Source organism: Musca domestica, unplaced genomic scaffold (assembly GCF_030504385.1).
Source record: "Musca domestica strain aabys unplaced genomic scaffold, Musca_domestica.polishedcontigs.V.1.1 314, whole genome shotgun sequence".
NCBI classification, from domain to species: Eukaryota; Metazoa; Arthropoda; class Insecta; order Diptera; family Muscidae; genus Musca; species Musca domestica.
Window position 1 is genome coordinate 185727 of NW_026712310.1, and position 6971 is coordinate 192697.

Below are 6971 nucleotides of genomic sequence, written 5' to 3' on the forward strand. Positions count from 1 at the left end.
ATTTTTAAAACTCTAATATATTATAAAAAAGCAAACAGAACCCAAAACCAAGCGTAAAATTCTCACATCCTTATATTAATATCTAGGTTAAATAATGCTAAATATTTTTCCCAACACTAGATATAAAAATGAACTATGTTGCCGCACTCTCTAGCAGAAATTGCTCCCTATATAGGATATATTGGTTTATTCTTTCGAGTACGTTTCTTGAATCCCATAAAAGGCTAAAAGACTATCAAAGTTAATATATCCTTCCAATAACATGATATTTGGCTGACATTTTTAAAAATCGGAAATTTTTGACACGTTTCTTCTGGTATCAAATTCTCAATAGTTTAAAATTTTCAACATTTTATATTTCGAAAATGTAAATTTTTTTTTAAATAAGTTTGAGTATTTCTTCCCGAAAAAATGGATTTTTTCAAAAACTTTCAATGACCAAAAAAAAACTCGAATATTTTAAGGTCTTCTAAAACAGAAAAAGACCTTGGGCTTTGTTGGAAAATTTTTTTTCAGGTCTTCGAGTCAATTTTTTTTAATTAACCAAAAATTGTAAATTTTTTTACAAAATATTTCCAAAAAAATGCCATACGAAAATCGATGATTTTTAAAAATATTTTTAAAATAGCTGAGCAGAAAGAATCGAGAATTGTTTTTAAATCTTCGGGAATATTATTGACTAGCGAGTGTCTCCTGCTTCGTATCGAAGTTTTTCCATTTTCAGAAAGAATTATAGGAAAATATTTACCTTTTATAGCAATAACTCTCCAAAATCTTTAAGTTTGAAGTTTACAGTGAAGGATATTAGTGAAACCATTGCACAGTGGGCCCACATGCAATTTTTCTCTCGGACACCAATTTAAATTCTCTATGTAAGCCATAGAAACCAACAGTGACCTCAATATTAAATTTGAGGATTTCAGCTTTATCTCTTCAGTCAATACCAAATTTAGTAACATTTAGTACGTATATACAAAATAATCTACATCTGTTCATTCTAGATACCAACAGTGAACCAAAATTAGTAACATTTTGTACTTTTTGTAAAATTATAGTACACATTTCCAAAACCATCTCCATTTTTCAAAACCAGATACTAACAGAGGTCTCAACAACAATTTAGTAGCACATTTCCGAAACCAGCTCAATTCCAGATACCAAGGGAGACCTCAATGTAAAATTCCGGGATTCAAGCCCTATTCTTTAAGATAATATCACATTTGATACCATTTAGTACTTTTCGTAACACTATAGTACACATTTCTGAAACCCCCTCCAGGCTACACATAAACAGCAAACTTAATACCAAAGTTCCGACTTCAAGCACTAACTGGTCACCAAATCGTACTAAACATAGTACTATTTAGTACTTATTGTGTACTTGTAGCACACATTTTTAAAATAACCACTTTATCACAAAACTACCGCCAATTAAAACTCCAATATCAACATTTCCAATTACCAGTTTAACCTTTTACTCAAAGCGAAATTTTACCAAGTCTCTCACTCCAAATTTCCAGTTCTTTTCTTTCCCCAACTACCAAATGAAATACTATTTATTACTTTTCGTACTTTTTAGTACGTATTTCCAAATCCTCCGCCATATATCAATCAAACCGCCCAAAAGGCCATCCTGCTGAAAAGTTTTAGACCTCCAACTCAATTTCTTACCCTTTGAGTGGGATGTACCAGAATCGTGGTCCGTTGTGGGGGAGGTACCAGAAGGAGCGGACCAATACATTCCAGATTCAAACCTGATCTTGTGTTAATTGAATAATTAGGATGTGCCGAGTTTGGAATTAATCGGATGCCCACTTCGCACTTTATAAGCTTCATTGTTATTTAAAACTTTGACCCATTGTGGGGGAGGTACCAGAAGCAGTGGTTGGTTTTATTCGTTTTTTTTTAATAATTAAAGAGATTTTTATTTCAAATTTTATAATAGTTGTAATTATTCCAATTGCTTAACCTTTGTGGGGGAGTTAATTGATTGAGTGGACCGATATTGTCTATTTTCTGACCAGCCTCATAAAAATATTAGGATTCCCATTGTTTGCAATCTATCGTGTCTATCTATCTTGTTCTTTGGGTAAATTATTTTCTGTGAACATTTAACCTTTTCTGTGAACATTTAACCTTTTGTTTGGGAGGTACCAGATGAAGTGGAACAATATTGCCCATCTCCGAACTCGATCTAAATTTGACAATAATATGAGTATGTACCAGGTTTGGACCTATGTGGTACTCGCTTCGAGAGTTATCGTGCGCACCAGCTAGCCAGACAGATGGATGGACCCCTACATCGGTTTTAAATGTCCTTTGGCCGTATCAAATGCTATATAGTTATATGGCTGAGGGTATAAAAATATGTAATTTATTTTAGAATTTATATGAGACTAGCTGAACCTGGTGCGCTTCGCTACAACTTTTGATTTTATATGCATTTAACATTTTACATACGAATATTTTTTTGTTAAAAAAAAAACTTTAAAAATTTAAAAAACGTAATTTTTTTAATACTTTAATGTGTAAACAAACAAGTAGCTCGGTCTACCAATGCAGGAACATGACAGGAACAGCTGACCATGAGAAAAGCAGGAACATGCCAAATTTAGTTTGCATACACAAAGGGTTTGGCCTTAGAATTTATTAATTATATATCAAATGCCAAGCGTGCAGGAAACTGCATTATTTTGAAGTTGAGTGACATTTCTGTTGCAATTAGGGAATTTGAGGTAACAACATACCTCCCCGTAATAATCGTATCCTCAATTAAATTGTTGTGTAGTTTTTTACTGTTAGCCTGAGACCATTGCATAGGTGTTGTGGGTCAAAGCCTCTTAATAAAATTATACCCCAATCCGAATCGATTTCAAAATAATTTGACAAAATTTATTTTTAGACCAAATTTCGTCCCACCCTCCATATTTCATTGAAATTGGAGGTACATTCCGTATTTTGTGCATCAAATATGTGAAATCGGCCGAGAATATGTATGGGAGCTATATCCAAATCTTACCGATTTCAAATTAATTCGTCAAATTTATTATTGTAACCAATTTCCGCCACACATTCTAAATTTCATTGGAATCGGACATACATATCGTGTTTGGGGTATAACAGACATGAAATCGACCGAAATATATATATGGGAGCTATTCCCAAACCTCAACCAATTTCAATATAATTTGGCACATTTTTATTTATTTATTTATTTATTTATTTATTTTTTTTTTGATACCAAATTTCGTCTCTCTGTCCGAATTTCATTGGAATCGGACATACATATCGCGTTTGGTGCATCAAATATGTAAAATCGGCCGAAAATATATATGGGAGCTATATCCAAATCTCAACCGATTTTAATATAATTTGGAAAATGTATGTACGTTTTAAATTCCGTTATACATTCAAAATTTCATTAAAAATAGAGATCATAGCGTGTTTGGTGCATCAATTACACAAATTCGCCCCAAAAATGTATATGGGAGCTATATCCAAATCTGAAGCGATTTCAATATAATTTGGCAAATTTATTATTGTTCCAAATTCCGATACGCATTCCAAATTCGGGGATTGTATCTGTAATCGATCAATAATATATATGTGCATATATAATCTAAATTTTTGGGAGGTACCTCCGATTCTGATGCCATATCTCCATTTGCAAGTGGAATTTTAAAAATGTATATAGCCTAAGTTACTTTCAGGCGATGTTGTAGTATACTTGGAAATTTTCAGGAAAATGTGTTCTGCGGTTTTCGAGTCCATAAATTACAAACAAACAAACATACCAACTTTTCCCTCTTTTATAGGTATAGTTTGCAATTTGACATACATTTTCCCATTTAAAAAGTATTTGCAATTTTTTGGCCGATATAAAAATAAAAAGCCAAATCAGAATTTATGCTCTCTAAATTGAAAATCGATTTCGAAAGGTTGTCTTTGATATTTTACCACAAGCAAATGGCAACTTCTACTTTAATACCTACGTCTTTAAATCGAAAGCCGACTGAAATATCCCTAGTTGAAACAGATTTTTATCAATCGACAAACATTCATAAGGCTTCAATGGAGACATACGCAGGGGCCATTTTGGTCGAACCTTTATCAAAATTCGGTTGATGAGAAAATCTGAGACCATTCTATTAAACGATAATTTTTTCTCACAAATTTTAGTAGGGTATTTAAATTCAAAATCTTGTTATTTCAAAATAGTACGACCTTAGTTACAAAACCTATAACTGTAATTTCTTGTTTTTTTTTTTTCTATTTTGTCCTCATAATTATAATTGCCACATTCAAAACTAATATTTCAATCCATGTTAATTTCCAATTAACATTTTGATGTTATTCGGTATTGAATGTTATTTGGAGCAGGGAGAGACTGACTGACTTATTTGTATGTGATTAATTTTATTATTTTAGGGGGTGGTTTCACGTGCTAGCAGCTCATCACCAAACAAACGAATCCAGCGATGGAGAGAGGGGTGGGGGGGCGTACTGCTCCCACATGCGCACGTTACGTTTAGAATAGTTCCCTTGCAACAAACATCAACAACCAAAAAAAAAAAATCCCAACAGACAACAAAAACAAATTTATTTATTGTTGACTATTATTATTATTTTTCGTTGTTTTTTTTTGTTTTCAAAATGAAAAAATAATAACAAGAAGAACATGAAAAGCGATATCTCCTGAATTTGTTGTCATTTTGTTTCCTTTAGTCCTCAGTCCTCCAGTTCGATATTTTACGCTTAGCTTTACATTGTTGTTTTCAATTTTCTTTTGTTGGCGACTTTTTCGGGGGCTTTTTCTTTTGCGTGTGTTTTTCTTTTTCTCGTGTTTTTTTTTTTTCAATGTTTTCTTTTCAATTTTGTTGGCGTCTGGCTGGGTGGGTGTTGGCGTCCGTCTTGGCTTTGGTATTTGTTTCTGTTTTTTTTTTTTTCATCTTCTCTGTGTCTTCAGTACTTCTCATGTCGCATTGTTGTGGTTTATGGTTATAAATTTTGTTTTAATTATTTTTAATTTTTTTTCTGGTTTGTTTGTTTGTTTTTCATTAGTGCGTGTAGCAGTGAAATAAATATTTAAGTTGAGAAAAATGAAATGACAAAAAAAATATAATATATCATAAAGTTGTTGTTTCTGCAACGCTTAACTTAAAATAACAAGCACCTTTTTTTCTTTGCTTTCCCAAAAATTTATTTTTTCCTCGATACAATTTTTCGGGTTATTAATTTTTTGCACTCGATTTTTTTCACTTTTTCTTTGAATACACATTCATTGGTTTTCTTTTAATTTATGATTTTTCAAAAGAAAACAAAATTTTCTTGGCTTTCCGTTTTCTTCACAGGGTTACTGGCTAAATGCTTATTCCCAATCCATTTCTTTTTTTTTATTTATTTTTCCAAACACACTCTCAAACATCACCACTGAGCAATGGCCGATGATGATAACCGCACGCACTCGTTAGGCACTTTTGACCAACTTTACCGCATAAAATCTTAACAGCAACTGGCAAATGTTTGGCCTGCAAAAAACAAACGGCCATCGATTCTCCAGAACGTCCGTCCATTGATGAGAAATTCGGAATAAACTTTTGTTTTTCTTTTTTTTTGGCTGATTGCGTTTGGGCCTGGTTAAAAGGCAGAGAAAGCTTTTTTTCTATGCTTTCGTTTGACACTCTCTGCTTGTGCCCAACAATGACCTGTCTCTCGTCGACAGTGTTGACATAGTTTCACAGGTTGTTGTTTTTCCCAGTTAGGTGTGTGTTTTCAAGGAGAGAGTTTTACTCTCCCATTTTCGTTCTCTCTCTCTCTCTCTCTCTCTCTCTCTCTCTTGGCATGTATTTAACAGGATTATGCTACAAGGCGTAAACGCATGCGTTTAACTTACATTAAGAGACCCATTGTAATATTTCAGATGCAACAATCCTTTCGGAGTTGGCTGCAATTTTGTATTTGTAATTTGTTGTTGTTATTTTTATGTTTTTGTAATCATAAACATTTGGGTTGGGACACTGTGAGAAAAAATATGAGAAATTTCATTTGAAAATTTTCTATGGAAAATTGTTGTATTAAAAATTAGATCAAACTAATAGGTTTTTCAATGGAAAATGCGAAAAGAAAAAATAATGTGAATTAAAAAAACTTCGATTTTGGTTTATAATTTTTTTTTTATTTTCCTCAAATCTACCACATTTTCCGAATTTGCTGCAAATTTACTTATAATTAGAGATTTCTTAAATTTAATGATTGATTTTATGAATTCTTTTAAAAAAGTGATTTTTTTTTATTCTTTTTCAGAATTTTTGTGCCAAGAAATCGGAATTTAATAGAATTTATTTTGGGGATTTTATGTTAAGAAACAGAGGAAAAAATTACGATTTAAAAAAAATTAATAAGAAATTAATATTTTTTAAACATTTTTTCGGGGTTTTATGCCAAGAAACCGTAGAAAATAATTAATTTTTTTAATATACTTTTTTAAAAATCAAATAAGAATTTCATGCCAAGAAACCTCCCAAAAAAGGACTTCTTTAAAAAAAAAAAGATTTTGAATTTTTAAGTTTTTATAATTGTTGATTTTTAAAATTAATGGTGGATTTTATGAACTCTTGAAAAATCTAGAATTTTTTTATAAATCACAATTCTCAACAAAAAATTATGACTTTCAAAATATTTTTTTAAAGAAATTCCTTAAAAAAATTGTGGATTTTTTTAGAATTTATTTAGGAATTTTATGTCAAGAGACTGTGGAAAATTTACGATTTGAAAAAATTGAGAACTTTCAATAGGAAATAATTTTGTTAACATATTTTGGGATTTTATGGCAAGAAACCGTTAAAAAATTGTGGATTTTTTAAATATTTTTTTTATAAAAATCGAATAAGAATTTCATGCCATGAAACAATCGATAATTTTTAAAGGAATTCATTAAAAAAAAAGTTAAAAAAAATTAAACTTTATAAACA

General features: G+C 31.1%; 1 long non-coding RNA gene across 1 annotated transcript in view; it reads right to left on the reverse strand.

Moving 5' to 3' along the window:
- LOC131803662 (uncharacterized) overlaps positions 1-5623 on the reverse strand; it is a 65299-nt gene extending 59676 nt beyond the window's left edge. Inside the window, exon 1 of the long non-coding RNA XR_009342711.1 lies at positions 5174-5623. This is a non-coding gene — a long non-coding RNA (uncharacterized LOC131803662). The remainder of the gene's footprint in view (positions 1-5173) is intronic.
- Between the last annotated feature and the right edge of the window lie 1348 nt (positions 5624-6971).